At 41.2% G+C, this 19453-nt stretch overlaps 1 protein-coding gene across 3 annotated transcripts in view; it reads right to left on the bottom strand.

Annotated features, from left to right (window-relative positions):
- Positions 1 to 19240, bottom strand: part of HIVEP2 (HIVEP zinc finger 2) — a 153592-nt gene extending 134352 nt beyond the window's left edge. For 2 of the 3 annotated variants that reach the window (XM_063124595.1, XM_063124596.1), the window contains exon 1: positions 18991 to 19240. The gene's annotated coding sequence lies outside the window, so the exon portion shown is untranslated. Of the gene's footprint in view, positions 1 to 17971; positions 18045 to 18990 lie in introns of those variants that run through there. The other variant, XM_063124597.1, reaches the window with a different exon arrangement.
- Positions 19241 to 19453: the final 213 nt, after the last annotated feature.

The raw sequence follows: 19453 nt of genomic DNA, 5'->3' as shown, positions 1-19453 counted from the left end.
ACACACACACACACGGAATTGTCTTTTGTCTTTCCCTTCTTAACAGATTTTTATGATAAATAAGAAGATGAACAAAACAGTGGAAAACATGGAGACATTACAAATGGAAGACAATGACATCTAGACCCTTCTAATACTCCACGTTTGTGGAAGGATAGTTGCATAATAAAAGCATCATCTGGAAGCCCCCTTGAATAGCCTCAGAAAGTCCACCGAGTGTCTCCAATATCTTTACTTTTCCAAATTGTTTATGCACATGTGAAGTTCTCCTCTTTCCTTCCCTCAACAAAGGAACTGTGTAAACTAATGCACATTAAAATAGCAGTCTAGCATGTACATGTTGTCTTTTTACATCTGCAAAGTAGCTGGAAACACAGTCTATTCTATATTGCTGCTCTGCCTTGATGCATAAAGAGATGCTCAATATGAGAAGCAGAGAAGAGAAAAGTTGGGTCCGCAGGACTATGTGTAGGAACCATCCTCAAAAGTGCAGCTGCAGCCTACATGTCTCCCCAAGGTATGGTTTACACATCCATTCTTCTTCCCAACAGAAAGTAAATTAGATAGAATAAGATATAAGTTTGTGATAATCGTCCCCAATGAAACAATAATATCCACATGGATATCAATCTTTGCAGATTACAGTGGCATTCCTAATGGAAATCAAAATACAGTGTTGTTGTTTTTAAAAGAATCAGTAAACATTGAATCCTTTAACATTCTATGCCATCTGTTCCAAGTAAAAAACCCATTAGAGAAACCACTGAACATACAGCTATGAAAAGCCACTGCAAAAGTCCTGGAAGCTAGCACAATTATATACCTGCAATTATAGCAAGTGGCCAGAATCAACATAATCACTGGAAAGGATTTACAACTTTCTAGTCAAACTGAAATGAAACCCACATTGACAGTTCATCATAAGCACATTCTTGAAACCAATTTGGTAGAGATTAGAAAGGTACTACCAGCATGCATGCCACAGTGAATGCCACACTGCTGTTCCTTGGTCTCAGTAACTTGTGATGACTTTTCTATATCAGGGTACACTTTACTCCTAGAATTTCATATGCCATTATTAATTTATAAACTGAGTTGGGATCTGCTGTGGCTGGCCAGAGCAGGCAGGATATAAATCTTTTTTTAAAAAAAATACTGGTCCAGACGAACATGCTTCTTCCTTATACTCTTTACATTTTTTTTTTTAAAAATCTACATCTTGTTAGCAGTCAAACATATATGGATGTTATATTACACAGATAAGGAAACACTGAGGTTTCTGGAATTCTTTTCACAGTACATAAGCTATTCCTGGACCAGGTAGAAGTATTATAATTCTTGAAATATTATAGAACAAGCGCGTCTGTTACTAGCAAGCTAGTGAACTTCAAAGCATTCAATTGCCTTATGCTGTACAATAAGGAACACATTCAAAAGAGAGTGCCTCTAACTCTCAGTAACTAGTTCTGCAGGTTCAGATCTTTATCAGATAATCAGGTTACTCAATAACATGCTCTTATTAGCTGACCTCTTTTGCCCAAGGTTATAATATTTTCATGCATTCCAGGATATTTACTTCCATTGTTATTTGATTACAACATTATCACTCATTCTTTCTTCCCACCAAGTTTCCCACGGTGTTCCAAGGCATGCAATGTAAAATGTGAAAGTGCGGGTGGACACCCAATTATTGTGGGCATTTTCTCTATTTCACATTACTTCAGATTAAGCATAATTGTCGGGTATATAACGTTCCACTACATTGCAATATTATATCAGAACCTGACAGTTTCTGCTGCAGTACTGCTTTCTTGCTTTAACTGTTGCCTATTAGCAACATGACTTCACCTTGTTTTTTAATAAAATTTTGCTTGAGTTCGATAATAGGTTGGATGAGAGTGAAAAGACTGAAGTTAAACCCAGACTAGATAGAGGTGTTGTTGGTCAATAGAAAGACTGACTCAGGGATGAGAGTGAAAAGACTGAAGTTAAACCCAGACTAGATAGAGGTGTTGTTGGTCAATAGAAAGACTGACTCAGGGATTCAATTTCAACCAGTTTGGAAAGGGTTGGGCTTCTACTGTAAGATCAGGTCTATAGCTTGGGAGTGCTCCTTGATCCTACACTTCTCCTGGATCTTCAGATTGTGGTGGTGGCAAAGAGTTCATTTGCACAATTATGCAAGTGCTCCAGCTGCAACCTTTCCTGAATCAGTTTGACTTGGCAACACTTATACATGTCTTGGTTACAACACATTTAGACTATTGGAATGCACTCTACATGAGGCTACCCCTGAATGAGTGTCCAGAAGCTTCAGTTGGTGCAAAATCCAGCAGTTAGGCTGCTAACCTGGGAGTAATCTTCACAGGGGATTTCCTGTGGCTTGGGTGTATTGCGAGGTAGTTTGCAGGACATGATATCATAGCCAGTGCACTCCAAACCAGCCACTTCCATCTCGAAAAGCTCCAATATCGGAGAGTGCTTCCTCTGCAATGTGCCCCATTCTTCTGCATTAAATGCTGGTGACGTATGACACTGATGGAGCAGAGTCAATTTCCTAAAATTCTGGATAATGACAACAATGCTCCTTTCCTCCCTTGGTCGTGAAGATGGTCCCCGTACACAGTGTCAGGATTTAGTAGAGTCAAATGGATTATTGTTTGTTTGTTTTTTGTTAACTGCTGACCTACTTTATTTTATGCACAGTGCTTTGTAATAAAGCACTATATAAATTTGATGATGATGATGGGTTTTCTCCTCTGTGGAACCCAAACTATGGAATACAATCTAACAAGAAGTATATTCACCCCCACTCTTTTGGCCTTTAGAAAGGGTATAAAGACCCATCTTTTCAATTTAACCTTTTAAAGTGTGCATTTTGAATGTGTTAATGTTTTTACTGTTTCTAACGTTCTTGTTATGATTGTTGCAGGGTTTTCTTGATTTAAATTGCTGTACACTGCCTTGATAGTTTTTTATCAGATAAGGTGGTATATAATTGCTAAAGATAAATAAACAAATAAATAAGCAAGCCACTCATCCAGTGCAATTTTCAAATCATTGTATTTGTGAAAACATGAATTACAATTCATAACTATGTAGGAACATGAATAAGATAAACTGGTCTGTTAACCTTTCTACAGTCAATTTCAACTTCCATGAATACTGCTCCTTAAAGCATCTTTATCCAACCATATTTAGAGCCAAAGCACCTTGTCCTTTACAGTGTTACCCCGAGCTTGGTGCCCTTCAGATGTATTGATCTAAAACTCTCAATCTCTCCAGCTAGCATAGCCATTATTTCTGGGGATTATGAGAGTTGTAGTCTGGAAAGCCCAGATTGAGGTAGGTCACTCTACTTAAAGAGGGAAAAAGGCGGGATATAAATGCAATAATAAATACATAAATAAATAATAAAAAATAGACCCCTTCCAACTCTACTATTCTATGATTCTGTTCCTTAAAACACTGTAAGGAGGCCAATATCATTACCCCATATTGGGGGCAGCAGGGAGGGGAGCAGAGGAAATAATGGCTTGCCTATGGCCATCTTGTAAATATGATCTGAATTAGGTATTTCCTGGGTAATACTCTTAACCACTACATTACAACAGTAAACCTACATTTTGGAGCTTGTCAACCAAGTTCTAATATAGTTTTCTCATGTAGTGCACAAACTGCCATGAAATATATAAAATTGTTCTCACACGCATACATATGAAGTCTTGCCATTCTTTATAAAACCACTGATGATTACAAATGTGGGTGCTATGCCACATTCTTTCACTTTTTGCTGGACAGCACAGCCTGCTTTTACACTGATTCAGTTTATCATAGACCACTTAACACAGAAAACCTCTCTCAACAGTATTACATTTCATTTTCAAATAAATGACCCCTCTAACAATTATTGTAAACTTCATTGGTAGTATACCGAAATAAAGTGCAGATGCCTAGCTATACCAAAGAAGAGCAAAGCTGAAAGGAAGACACTAATAAAGTGTTTGCTTTACATTATCCCAACACAGCTGCAAAAAAACTGGCCTTGTTAAATGGTGAAATATTTGTTACATTTTTCTACAAAAATATAAATTCCTACTATATATTATCTGAACAGACAAAAGATGTATTTTTTCAGTGGAGGAGCTAGATCAGATGCTGTCCTTGTCAAACAGTCATAGCTTAACACCTTTTAAAGTCTGTTGAGCCGATTCTGCCTAGGTAGCAGAACTGTAATTAAAACTATCACCATATTGCTAAGGTGCAAACAGCAGCAGCAGCAAGCAACATCACACACACACACACACGCCTCATGAAGACACAGAGGGCAGCCTATATACTATATAAATCTGGAGTAAACATTTGTATTGACTACTAGATATATTTATTTCTTTTGTTCACTTCACAAAATGGTATAGTTCTTTCCATTCCAGACATGTCTCACTTGCAAACAGCTCCAAAGAAAATTTCTTGATGTAGAACAACAACTGTATACATCCTCCATCTATATACATAAGTAAATCTTTATATCTTAATCTCTGAAGGGACCCTGATCTGGCAAATAATCCCTTATAGATTATGAATCAAAATCTGCTCTCAGTTACATCCTTAAAAAGTATAGGCCCAAGGTGGGGTTATTCCAGATATGTACAGCAATTTGAATAACAGCCTGATCTATGCATACTCAGATATAAATCCCACTAATTTCAGCGGGCTTATTTCCAAGCATGTATGCATAACACTGAGCCTGGATACTGCTAATTCATGAGAAGAACTGGTGTTGCAAAGCAGTTAGGGGCATGTGCTGTGAGTTAAGGTGCCCCCAATTCAAATTTCAACTTATCCTTAGGCAAGCTAGCCTCCCTTAACCTCAGAAATTTATCTGCAATAGTACTCCTCACTACCTCACACAGTTGGAATGAAAAATGAAGGGGTATGTGTGAATTGCTGGGGGAAAGGACTACATAAAACGGTATTCTAAGTCTTTGGTTTGAATCCAGACATATCTTGTGCAAGCTGAAAAGCACTTCCACTTGCAGAAGGTGGATCTCCAAATTCTGCCAATTCCCTATCCCCAATCCACATCCCAGACGGATCCCTTGATGCTCAGGCGTGGTTTTGGGGGAAGTGGGGAAGGGAGGGGAAAAGGCAGGAAAGCCCAGTTGTGCAAACAGAGTTCTAGTCACACTTCTCTGTATAAGACACAGCCCCTACCACACTGCCAAACACTTGTCATCCATATCCAGAAACCTGGAAGGAAGAGGAAGGTGCAATTTGCAAGGGAGACATGTCTGGAATAGAAAGAACCATCACATTTTGTGAAGTGAAGAACAAGAACTATAGAAAGCAGGACCAGATTACAGAGGTCCAGACAAAAGTGGTTTTACTATATATACTTTCCAATCTAGCAGTTTTACAAGAAGACGATATTTAAACAGTTAAAGCACATTCAAAGGAATAGCTATTTACAATCCTTCCTCCCAGACCATGACACTAAATGGCTTTCCCATATCATCGACCTGAAACATATGGGGACCTTCTGTGCTCCAGCACACATGCCTGTAAATAATCACAGTGTCTATTTATTCCTCCTTTGGATTGCCAACCACAATCCACTTGGTTGACAAAGTGTCATGTGATCCAAATTGTCCTCCACTATTATAGCCTGTCTTATGGACTTGAACTATTGACTAGGATCAAGTGACACACTGCAGATATTTTAAAGCCAAACTGCTGAAAGCAAATGTAAACAGAAATACTATCAGAGTGCAATCCTATGCATGTTTAAACAGAAAAAAAGTCCTAGAACTCCTGGCATGCCCCAGCCAGCATGGATTCCACCCTTAAAAACTCTGCATGAGACATGGAGGCACAACTCAATATTCAGCAAAGATAGTTAATGAACTGTTCATACAGGAGAAGTGGCATAAAAACAAAAACAATTAAACTCAGCATGCACCAACGCCAGACAGAAAATATGAGCCATATAGAAAGACTTTCAATTATTCCAATTACCATATTCTACGAAAAAGTCTAGGATGTACTTGCTGTGCAGGACGGATAGATTTGTTTCCAGGTATAATCTAGAAGTCAGGAAACAGAAGTAAAGACCTTTGTTATGGTCTTTTGCCATTCATGCAAGATCCCAATTAGAGTTCTGAATTCAAGAAGGACTAAATGGCAAATAACTTGCTCTTAGCTCCTTGGGTGGGGGAGCCCTGGTGTTTGAGTTGGTCTCAATCTCCAAATGTTCCCAGTGATCAAGTGCAGATTCTGAACCAATTCTCGTTTTATGACCACTATGCAGAAGCTGCCATAAAAAAGCTTCCTCATAGAGACAGCTCCAGACAGCATCCATAACACACAACAAGCTACTCATCATGGGTATTGCTCCAATTGTGTGGCAAGTATCCACATCACTGACATAGATTACCAGCAGTGACAATTAAGGTTGACAAAGAGGTTGTACAGGCAACCAAAGCAATTAATTTAATGAGCAACCACCATGTTATGACTGCCATGTGGCACCACTACAACACAGAAGCACTGCTAGAGGTTTCCATGTAGGAGCCATATCCTAAGCCAAAGTCCCACATCTTTGCTGGCGCTGTTTCACATGGAAGGTCAGACAACTCCAACTTTAATTCACAGTAGAGCTGTATAAACTTTTAAAGACAGGAGTGAGACCTTGTTCAGTTCTCCAGTTGAGTGTCTGCAGAAATCACTCATATCTGCTCAGCTCTGGTCTGGCTTGTTTTATAGCAGCAGACTGATATACTCATACACATACCTCTCACCCCTGCAAAGGAGGTTTTCATTTCCTGTTGTCTTTGTTACCTCCATCTGGCTCAACTTTTCTTTCTTGCTTGGTAAGTTCAAGGTTGCCAGATATATGAGTTTGATCTGGCCCATAAGTTATCAGGGAGGGCACACTGGACCCATTACACTTGTCTGGAACAATAACTTCTCTCAATATACACCCACCGAGTTTTGAAAATTCAAAACTCAGATCACATCAGTTGGGATACTTTCCAATTTTATTGGAAAATGACAAGGAAATGAATGACCAAACACAGATGCTACTATGAGAGCATAAGCAACTGAGATCTTTACAGAGTCCTCCCTCATCAGCTCAGATTTTATAAAAAGCTTAGCACAGATGTTCTTATATTTTTAAAAAACAAATAGATGACTTGGGGTCACAGATAACAGAGAGATCCACTATGGTTAAATTACTTCAATTGCATTAAACAATTTAACATTAGGCTGCAATCCTAAACCTAAACACGAATGTCATTGAAATTAAGGCATACAAGTAACTAGAAACAGGATTATACCCCTTATATTTAAAAACAGACCCACCTTGTTGGTATCCAGAAAATATTAGATACAATATTAACGTTGCATAAAATTAAATTTAAAAGTTAGAACAGAAACTAAAGAAATCAATTCAGTTTCCCTTGGAAAACTATAATTATTTATAATTTGCTTTTTTCCTGAATAGTTGTCCCTTTTCACAGTTATTCTCATACATGTGAGGTTATTATTAAGTGCAGGAACATGTGAGGTTATTATTAAGTGCAGGAGCCCCTGCTCCATGGATATAAAGACATCTATTCTTTTACTTTCCTTGTTATGGTCATATTTCTGAATACACATTTCTTGACATAATGTCTAAGTTGTGTCAAGAGTAATGGATCTGCAGTAACTGACCCTCGGAACATGCCATTAAAGTTCTTCGTGCTTTTACAAGACTACTATACCTTTTAACAGTTGCCCAGAAGAGGGGATTTTGACAGGTGCCTCTTTTTGTAGTGAGATTAAAGAAAAACTAGACAAGCTGAAATTTTCTCTTCTATGCAACTATTAATGGCACAGGAGCTTTGTCTTCTTTTGCCACCCATACATACTTTTCACTTGAAGTACATTTCAATAATTTGACCTAATTATTCAGTAACTAAATGGTTATTCATTTATTTTGTGACCTGTCCCTCTTTGAATATACATGTCTGGCTATGCTAGAGCTTTCAGTTTCCCCTACAAAATCAGGATATGGCTTGCGTGCAACCATATGCCTTCCCGCAATGAATGAGTGCAAGCAGCCCATGCTCGAAAAGTTAATCCCTGTTTTGCCCAGAAGATTAGCAGGTTGCCAAAAAAACCACCTAATGTGTTCATACCAGAGGTTGAACTGGGCCCTTCCTGGGCTGCACTAACTCTGTGCAATCCGTCACTTTCTAGAGAAGGAAAGTGAAGCACAAGTGTCCAATCCTGCATAGCCAGCTAGTTGGAGGAAGGCAATCTAGCAGCATATCAATGGAAAAAAAGCTTGTTCTAGCCTGACTCCTCCAGATGTCCCTTCCTAACTTTCCTACTGCATTCTCAGCTCTTTGATATTATAAAGGACTAGTAATGTACAGGCAAATAAATAGTTCTGAAATTCAGTCCCTTCGCCCACTGCTTTTTGGCTCCCACTGTCCTGTTCAGGTCACTAGACCACAATGCTACAGAAGCTACAACTGGCAAAATGACTCTGTTAGGATCTAGCCCTAGCAACCATTTGGCTTCATAGTGCCCCCTGTCCACATCCCCCAGCTCTACCATGCTACCAATAACTCACAATCCTTCCTGCCTCTAGGCCCCTTTGTGTAGCTACTGCCTCTTTGGCACCTAATTTTTTCAACTCCACGTCTCTACCACCTGTTGCTTCACTGCCTCTCATGCTTTTCAGTTTACTTTGTCCTAAATTGTTTAACATCCTGTCTCTTGAACTGCACTCCCATCCTTCCTCCCAGAGCATGCAGTTTCTCCTGAACTTGAGTACAGTGACATTTCCTCATAGAGCATCATTAGACAAGCATTTTATAGCACGCTCATTAGTGGCCACTCACAAATGTTCGCGGGTACTTTTGTTGCCGCTGTCCACCTCCCATTCATCTTCTCCTTCTACTCTTTTTTTCTGTCAAAAAATAAGACCTGGAAAATCTGGGTTGTTTGACTATAACGATACCTTCCACTATTTCCTGCTGTGTACAAGAGAAGCAGCATGGTAAAAATGCCCACTTAATGGTTGCTTACTCTTTCTTCCCCATGTGAAGAAAGAGGAAGCTGTTCATCCCTATTGTGGGACAGAAGCAGGAGGTAAAGCAATAGTAGGGAAGGTGATTCCCCACCCTATCTGATGAGCCTCAGAGTCCGTTACCCAATTAGCTCTTTCTTGCCTCAATTTCCTGTTGCCTCTGTCCTTTGCCTCATTCATCATCTACCCTTCCTTCAGGTTCCACTCCTCACTCCTCTGTCTGTGCTAAACTCTTACTTCATCCTGCTTGTACCTAAGCTATCTGTCCTCCTACATCCAGAGACTCTTCCCATTCTCTGTCAGCCCCTAATCCCAGTGAAACTGGCAGTTTTTCCTTCCCTCACAGATGATGGACTGTACTGTTGAGTTTCCAGAACAAATGAACATTCATTGCTGTCACATTGCTCAGCTGATCACTGTCAAAGAGACTTTGCTGATACAAGCACAATATGATATATTACCCTAATAAAACAGAAGCCTCCAAAACAGGAGTTAGGAATCCTATTTTGTCAGTTTTAAATTGCTCCCAGTAGCTGCTGATATCTTGGGAGGTACTTTTCTTGACGTCACAATGAAGTGTTTACATCCATCTGCAGCAGCACAGAGAGCAGCACCTCATACATATGGTAAACTACTGCACACAAATGGCTCACCATGTGAGAGACACCATGCAGAGCAATCTGAGGTGGCTTCCATAATATGTAAATCAGCACCACACCTGTAAAACTTCCTTGGAGAAATGTCTGCTGAATTAAAGTCAGAACAAAATCCAAATAAAAACTATTAGTGTTCAAGATTTTTAAACTGAACAAGCATTTGCATTATTCAACAGTAAATAAAAACGAAGTACCTACTTTCTGTTCCCAAAACTAAAGAACAGGCAACAGTAATATATGGAATTCAAATACACTTGAACACCTCTCGTGCTACTGTTGTTGAAACACAAATGGCTTGCCTCATATTCAGAGTATCTTCTATGCCACATAACTGATCTTATAGAAACATCTACAGAATGTATTGGTATAAATCAAAAAAACATGGCTGCTTTAAGTAAAATTCCCAACTTCCTAATTCATATATTTCTGAACAAGCCTGCATACTAATAGGTTGCTATAACAAATAAACCATATATGCTTGTAACTAAATAGAGCCTTTATACTACTCAGAAACATAATCCAAAATCTTTGGCTTTGCAGCCGACATGCCTTATAGCACTACAGTTTATATCTGCTTAGGGAAGCACTTGTCAAACTAAGAATTCATATTTAGCTCTCTGTTTGTAAAGACACTAAGCAAGATCACTTAATAGAAGATGGTGGATGCCATGCTAAAGACACTTACTAAGGAGTAAGTCCCATTTAACTAAATGGGACTTACCTTTGAACAGACATAGCACTGTAAGTACTCAGAATTTTCCAGAAGCAAGGGCTGGAAGTTAATGGGCAGAACACATTTCTCAATGACATAGAAATTATCCATGCCAAAAAAGGTTCCCATCAGTGGACTAAATATTCATCATTTGCACACTAATAAATGTTTACACAACACGACAACCTATACTCAATGTTGAGAATGGGCTGAGTGAAGGTTCTCAGTGAACCATGGTTTTATTGAAAAGTGGGTTGTGTTGTGTGAACCTAGCCACACTAACAAACCAAGGTTTGTCAACCGCAAACAATCCACAGTTTACAACCCAACAACAAACCATGGTTCTCTTTGTGGGTTGTTCATGCCCATAGCTGGGCTCACTCAACACAACAATCCATGGATCAATGACAACTGATGAATCAATGATAACCCACGGTTCAACCCATAATTAACCCTGGCTGGTTTAGCATAGTTTATTGCAATGGGAACAATCAGCAGCAAGCCTCAAGCTCACATGCTCTCCCTCTCCTCCTTCTCTGGCAAGGCTGTGAAGAGATCTGACATGTTTGCTTCCATTTTTTTTAATGAAACACAATTTTTTGTGATGTTCAAAACCTAAACTGTAGTTGACCATAACTGCAGTTTATTGAAACAAGCCAGCTTTATAACTCAAGGTTTGAGACTGAACTGTTCCAAACCCCTCCTCCATGGCAATGCATCCTTTCCCACAATTTCATAGGTGATCTCCCTCTCAGTGACACACTACAAGGAAAGGCTCTGTCCTTAGAGTGAGCCACTGTGGGCAAGGTGACCCCAGAGAACACACACACCACAGGTGCTTTGCTTTAACAGCAGCGGATACTGTTTAAAGTTTGCTGAACCTTCATTGGTTTAAAATACTGTAAAAATATTCTTTCTGAATTGTTACAGAACCCAGCTAAAACACAGATTTTATATTCTAGCTGCCTTTTCTAGAACCTAAGTAGTGATGAATTTATTTTCCCCACTAATAAAGGACTCGAGAGAAACTGCAGTAAAATGCTACTTGTCCTTTTCCTCTTGTATAAATTATATCCTGCATTCACTCTTACTATAAATAAAATATGTACATCTGGTCAAGTACACAGTGCAGTAACAGTTCTTTCATTATAACCGAAGGTATTTCAAAGACTGTAAGGACAAAGTTTATTTTGATTTATAACACAACCTAGAACTAATTCAAAATTATTAAAATGCAACTTTTCAGAATCTTTTTTCTTGAAGGTCACATTAGTCCACCAGTAGATAGTCTAAGCAATCATTCAGTGTAAGACATTCAAGCAGACACATGCTCCATTACTCAGCAAGGACAACATGAATGCATATGTTTCTTATGTTTTGTCTTCATAGTAACAAGGACTATAAACAGATCGCACACATGTGAAAATACAATAATCTAAAAATCTTTCAGGGTGTTGTTGTTTTTGCATTGTTGCCACACAGTTTGGATTAATTATGTGAATATTAGGAAAGCATTTATTTCAAATTTGCTTTTTTTGGCCAAGTTACTTTTGGTCATTTAAACTAATTGCGGAAAATGGGAATGTGTATGTCACTTTAGTCAGACTTTGGTCTTTCATAAATCAGACTTCCAGCTAATAGTTGAGCTGGCTACATCCAGTCAATATTCATTTTACCCCATGTTTAGCCTTCCTACCTCATCACTTCCTTAATTACTGTCTGTTACATTGTGTCTTCCCCACCCCACAAACTTGCTAACAGAAAGTACACATCTCCTCTTGTTCCGAAGATCTGTGGTTTGGTCACCAGCTCCTCCTTTCTCACTGGACTCTCATTGTGCCCCAAACACTTTTCTAGGTCTGCCACCAGTTAAAGGAATCTGAGCATATTCATCAGTTAAAGCTCATACAATTTGGCTAAATTTGTATACATTCACATATAAATTAAATGGGGGGAAAGCTATACTTTGCTTTTTATACAATGCATGTATATGTCACAATGGGTGGGAGGAAGGAGTGCTTCTTCTAAAGATAGTACCTGTCGTTTGATTAAACAAAGGCAACTTTTTAGTCTATCAAAATCGATCAACTTGTAGTCTTACTATTAACCTTCTTCGCTTCTGTGCCCACCTTGTATTGACTGCCTTTTCTTCAGGTCAGTCGCACTTCTGCCCCTCTTCACCTTGACATTCTGTCCCTGACCTTCACCTTCACAGCATACCTGACCTTCACCTTGACATTCTGCCCCTGAGTTTTTGTACCTTCAGACCCTGTTGCAAGTTCATGGTTCACAGCCCCCTTGCGTCCCTGCTTCAGTTGCCAAATACTGGAGCCAGCAGCACATGCAGTTCCTCCTGGTCTAAGGTTATCATGAGGTCTCTTTCTTAAACAAATCAGCAATTTGCTTCCAATAATGAAGCCGCACTGTTTTATCAGCAAACCTACCCAAAAGAAACAAGGACACAAAGAAACAACACACAGCTAATGCAGCCAGTGTGATATAGCTTGAGCGATGGGCTTAAGTGTGGGAAACCCAGACTGAAATCCACATTTAACAATGAAGCTCATGGGGCGTCCTTGTGCAACCCACAATCTCTCAGTTTAGCCCACTTCACAGGGAGATTCATTGGCGTGGCCAAGTAATTTTAGACCTTGGACTTATTTGTCTTACATGGAGCCTCTTTAGATGACCATGCATATTACTTCAGTGGTGAGTCACACAACTTGCATTTCTCTCCCCACACACCATCCCATGCTTTATAATTACCTCTACACTCCTGATATGGTAGAGCAAAAAAGCAAAACAAAAGACAGTTTGCTGACCCTATTAGGAAAAAAATGAAATGCTCTGAGCATGTGCAGTTATGCTTAGAATATGTTTAGATCATGGCACCAGCATGACTGCAAAAATAAAATGAACTTTGCTTTTGCTGCCCTAATGCTAAACACAGTGGCTCAGTTCAGACAACACAATAGCCAACGCAGTGTGCAAATTCCACTCAACAGTTGAGTTTTTAGGAGGTACTCCCCACACAACAAGTTCTAACTCCACCATTGTGTGACTGTGGGCTACTGTGGAATTAAGTAAAATACACTGTGATGTTTGATTGACAGTTTCCCTGCCCCTCTCCTCCCAATGGTATCTCTTCAGCCATTGCTGCAAAAAATATTCTCCTACAGCAGCACTCTCTCCTTTCACTGCTTTTGCCAGGGAACTCTGTAGCTAGTGGGAAAAGTCAACTCAATGCAACAGAAAACTCCACAGAGCCCACCACACAACATGCAACATAACAGTTGTGCAGGAACTCTTCTCTGCACACTGTGGCTATTCTGCATGGAGTGTTTTCTCAATGGTGGTCTAAAAACGCCACTGTTGAGGAATGTGTTGTCTGAATGAGCACCATTTAGTTGTAGAAAGGGATTCTATCTTTTTAAAAGTATGAATAATAAATTGAGCATCTACAGCTGTGTATATGCCCAGCCCGACTACACACACATGAACAACAAAAGGGTGCTGCAGAGACCAGTGTCAGCTCTGGTGGCCCTAGCATCCCATGCCAGCCCAGCTACTTATGCAGGGCCTGTTTTCTACTGCCTCTCACTTGCAACTTTCTAGAGCCTGTTTGCCACTGCCTGTCACCTGCAACTTTCTAGGTGGTCTTTTGGAGTGGGGAATGCTGTGGGCCTTGGATATCTGTTCAGCCCTAGCTGCACCATTGGGGTATTATGAAACTCAAGTGCTAATCTGAAGTACTTGGAAGAACAGTGTAATACAAAAGCAATGGATGAATATGGAGGCTTCTTTTTCTAGCAAGTAGGAAGAGATAGCTAGTTACTCCCACCCTCACTTACCATAAACAATAGTAATGTCCAGGGCCATATTTGCATAGGCCACTGCAGTTCTTGTGCCCCATACATTAGAGAGCCTGTGAGGATGCTACACAAGACGGTGGCCTTGCACAACCTCTTGCACAGGCATATAGACAGTGACAGGGCAAAAGGCGACAGCAGAACCAATACAGTAGTCAGGTTCAAGCATCTGGGATCATCTGTACTAATGATAGGACCAATGCTAGGATATGTCATATCCAATCAATTTCTCACAGAACAGGTGGGAGTGGGGGATCTCAGAATGCTTTAAAGTATTATTTTACTACAACATGATTCTCAATATTGCATGCTGCTTAGGAAAGTTCATTATTATGGAGTTTAAAACTCCTGTACTAGCAAAAAAAAACATTCTGTTTACAATGTATATGGTCTCCACCTGCTCGTTTAAACTTATTTCATCAAATTTGTCAAAATAAAATGTGTGATCTTGTTTTGGATAGTATCAACATTGCTTCAGGCTGAGAAACCAAGCCAACCAAGCCTTTATAGCATTAAAATAAAATCTCATTGGAAACACACACACACACAAATTGTACATCAGATATTGTCATCTCTCAGACAGAAACTCTTATCACAAAATCCATAGAGCAAACATCTATCTTCCTGTTTCTTAATTTTCATGCAGAGACACCTATTATTTAAAAATAAAAACAACAGAACTGGAAAAAAACATTTACAGTTTGGAGGTTATGATAGAGTTAGAGTATATGATACTACGCAGATGGATAAAGAACTTTAAATAGAAGCTAATATCACTTTTACTATCGATACGGGGATGCTTCCAATACTACATCTGAAGGCCTAATAAAATACAATAACCCAACCAAAATTTCACTGGAAAAAAACATTTGACAACTGAACCACTTTGCCTTTACTGGTCTTAAGGAAGAATTTGCTTTTTCAGCACTATTAAAATCATAGAATAGTAGAATAGTAGAGTTGGAAGGGGCCTACAAGGCCATCAAGTCTAACCCCCTGCTCAATGCAGGAATCTACCTTAAAGCATACCTGACAGATGGTTGTCCAGCTGCCTCTTGAATGCCTCTAGGGTGGGAGAGCTCATGAATTCCCTAGGTTATTGGTTCCATTGTCGTACTTCTCTAGCAGGCAGGAAGTTTTTCCTGATGTCCAGATGGAATCTGGCTTCCTGTAACTTGGGCCCATTATTCCGTGTCCTGCACTTTGGGAAGATCGAGAAGAGATCCTGGCCCTCATCTGTGTGGCAACCTTTCAAGTATTTGAAGAGTGCTATCATATCTCCCCTCAATTGTCTCTTCTCCAGACTAAACATGCCCAGTTCTTTCAGTCTTTCCTCATAGGGCTTTGTTTCCAGACCCCTGATCACCCTCATTGCCCTCCTCTGAACACGCTCCAGCTTGTCTACATCCTTCTTGAAGTGTGTAGCCCAGAACTGGACTCAATACTCAAGATGAGGCCTAACCTGTGCTGAATAGAGGGGATCCAGTACCTCGCGTGTAAAATTACAGACTGAAATCAAATACATACTATGACCAGGACTTTACCAAAGTTGAAGTCCCATGTATTTTAACAGAATGAACTTTAACAATTTGACCTTGGACAAAGGGCAGTCTATCCTATACGTATCTACTATGGCATGTAGCCTATTTAGATAACACAATATGGGTAACAATGTACCAAATCTTGCAAATTTTTACAAAGACAGTAGTTTGTTTACCTTAAAACAGAAACAAACAAGGATAGCAACTGTGTTTTCCCTTTGCAAGCAACTTAGGGCACAATCCTATGCATCTTTAGACAGGAAAAAGCCCTACAACGAAAGTCCTATGGGAGTTCTACATGCTGGCTGGGGCATGCTGGGAGTTGTAGGACTTTTTCTTCCCAAACATGCATAAGATCGCACTTTTAATATAGCTAAAGCTGAGTTTCTAAACACATTTGGGGTGCAATAGACAGAAAAGGTCCCACAGCTCCCAGCATTCCCCAGCTTGGGGAATGCTGGGAGTTAGATGACATTTTTTCTATCTAAATAGGCATCAGGTTGTGCCCTTACTTACAAATCCATTGAAACCAAATTAAAAATTTAAGCCACAACATATGTTTATTAATTTTGTAAAGATGCCAATCAATTACTCTCACCAGACATGGCATCTATAATTACAAATGCAATTACCAAATTCTAATAGCAACAGGATATTTTCAGTTTAATTCATACGCCAGGCTTTCATTATCAGATAAAGGTTTCAGGGGAAAAATAGCAAATGGACCAATTGTGTCCCCTTCCCCCCATCCCCAAACTGTACAGACTATAGAACAGTTGGTTGTTGTTGTTGTTTAGATTTCATTAAAGGTTAATAAAAACACAGTGATGACATAAATCTCAGTCTTATTTTTTTTTAAAAAAAGGAACATATGCAATTTCAAAGAAGAAGCAACAAGATTCCTGTCATATGGGAACGGGGGGGGGGAGATAAGTTATTTAGGTCTTCCTTGTTTACCACAAATACAGAAATCCTGAAATTAGGCCTCTGTTACTGGATTGATACTAAACAGTTTTGTGATTTTTCCTTAGAGCTATAGTAAACAGGAGAGCTACCATCTCCTCTCTAGTTCATCACTCTTCCAGGCAAAGAGTAAGGATATTTCTTGTACCTCATAAACATTGCAAGTACAGAATCATGTTTAGGAGCACCTTTAGAGGCCTGAAAATTACATACATGTTTACTTGAAGAATAAAGGTGGAGCACTGTGGCCACCCTAAGGCACGGATTTCCCCCCTCAAACGTCAATTTCCCATCATTAGGGAGGTAATAAATTTCTAAAGGGAAACTGCAAGAACCGGCTATATTCCCCTTCCTTCCTCCTCCAAATCCCCCAAGGACGAGATCAAGCAACACGATGACTCTCTCCTCGCTCTGTCTCCCACCCCTCACATTTCGATGTAGATGTTTAAGGGCAGGAAATCATGCGGAGCAAGCATGCATGTTCGTGTTACATAATCATATACAAACATCCATATGCACACCTATTATATAAGAAATACATTTCTCTGTAATGAAACCGGAGCGCGCGTGGAGGACTGGGGGTGATTCGAGAGGGGAGGAGAGAAACAGATTTCGTTCGAAACCCCTGAAGGGAACCAATGTGCCGAGGAAGAGGGGAGAGCGGGAGCTCATCACATCTGCCTTCACAGCAGCAACAGCAGGCAGAGCCCCTTGTTAACCCCCTTCCTGTGGCTTTTACACGTCATGGAACATTCCCGGAACGGGCCAACGTTCCACCCACTTCAGGGAACAGACATAAAGGCGCAACACAGAGAGATATCCTTCTCCTTACCCTGTCCGCTCTCCTCCTCCTCCGCCCCCCGTGCACATTCATTCCCCCCCCCCGCCCAGCTGCCACCACCACGAGTTTCCTCCTCAACCCCCGCCAGAGGCTCCCACATGCCACCTCCGCCCCACCAGCCGCAAGAAGGAACGAAGCCAGTTAAGGCGGCTGCCAGGTCACCCCGAGCCCTTGGAGGCAGTGACTGAAATTCCTTCCGACAGCAACCCCCCGCCGGCCTTCAATGCAGACCCTCCGCAGGGCGGCCGGGCCTGTGTGTGTGTGCGCGCGCGCGCTGGTCTGTCCTCCCCTTCACCTCCCCGCTAGCTACCTTGGAATGGGCAGAGCCGTGCCTCAGCCGAGCAGCAGCGGCCGTGTCGCGTCCCCTCCTCGCAGCTCTCTCGCTCTCTTCTCTTCCTCCGCCTCCTCAGCTGCTCATTAGTAACCATGCACATACTTCTTCCCCACAGGAGGAGATTACGCAAGGCAGCCCGCTCCTAATCTGCATACACTTACATGCTGGGTATTCCCCACATTCCCTAGCAATAGGCCACTAGCGAAGACGTTCCCCTTTGCGCGCACACGACATATACACAAGAAAAGATACCGGGGGACGCGGGGCAGGATTTTCTCCTGGTGGAGGAAGGGAAAGGGAGGTGGTTCCTAAGTAAGGTTGCCAGGTCGGAACTTCTCTACACAAAGCCAAAAAAGACACACACTGACTGGAACCCGAGGTGGCGTCTTTTTCCACCAGAGCTCTCTGCAATTGGGGGGGGGGGGGCTTCCGTTAGTCAACGTACGCTGCACCTCCGAAAATACGGAAACATCCCCTTGTCGGAGGGGAGGGGAGGGGGGGTTGCGACAAACACGGTTCCCAGGACAAGTGAAAGCGGGCTGATTCGCTTAGACACACACACACACACTCCCCCCCCTTTCTCCACACATTCCCCCCTTCTCTAACATATAAACACACTTTTGAATGGTCCAGCGGGAAGGGGGGAAATAGTATCAACACACACACACACACACAAATCAACACTGGCCACTCCCTTTTCACACACACACACACACACACGGCATACCTCAACCTCTCGCAAGTATTGCCCCGAAATGCACCAAGTTGTCGCATGTTATCAAACGCCTCTTCTATAAACGTGGACCCTCAAGCACTTGCTTTCCTCTTACCGAAAAAAGGGCCACCAAACTACTGAAACAGTCTCTTTACCCTCCACAGCCATAGTAAATCCAATCATCATCATCAAGACCACCTCAAAGGACTGTCAGTCGGTTCCCCCCCGGAGGGGGAGGGTAAAGAAAAAGCAGGCAGCTGTCTTTGCTGCAGAAGCTCACCTGGGAGTCACCGAGAAGGAAAGCCCTCTGCTCTAACTGGCGCCGTTGCTGCTGCTGCTGTTGTTGTTGTTGTTTGGACTGTGTGTGATTTCTGGTGGCTCCCTTACTAAGTCCGGGTCTGTGGTGAAGTGCCTTGCAGGATTGCTTTATAAAGCGACCGATAGAGAGATTCCAACAGCCAAAGGGCGTCTGATTCGTGTGTTTCTGTTCAAATCGATCATGCCTCTGGCTTAGCGCTTTCGCTTTCCCCCTTCTTTCTCCTGGTTAATTCGATTACAAAACAAAACACACACACACACAAATCTATGCACACATACATATATATTAAAGGACAGGCCCGAGAAGCCGCAGTTGCCGAAAGTGTGTGTGTGTATTTTTCCTCCCTTCTGGATGATAGGAGCCTCTGATCTGCAGACAGACTGGGTTATTCCTGGCACCACTTCCCAGAACAGAAGTTACAAGG

The sequence above is a fragment of the Elgaria multicarinata genome, chromosome 4 (genome assembly GCF_023053635.1).
Source record: "Elgaria multicarinata webbii isolate HBS135686 ecotype San Diego chromosome 4, rElgMul1.1.pri, whole genome shotgun sequence".
In the NCBI taxonomy this organism is placed as follows: domain Eukaryota; kingdom Metazoa; phylum Chordata; class Lepidosauria; order Squamata; family Anguidae; genus Elgaria; species Elgaria multicarinata.
This window is presented reverse-complemented; position numbering and strand designations above follow the sequence as displayed.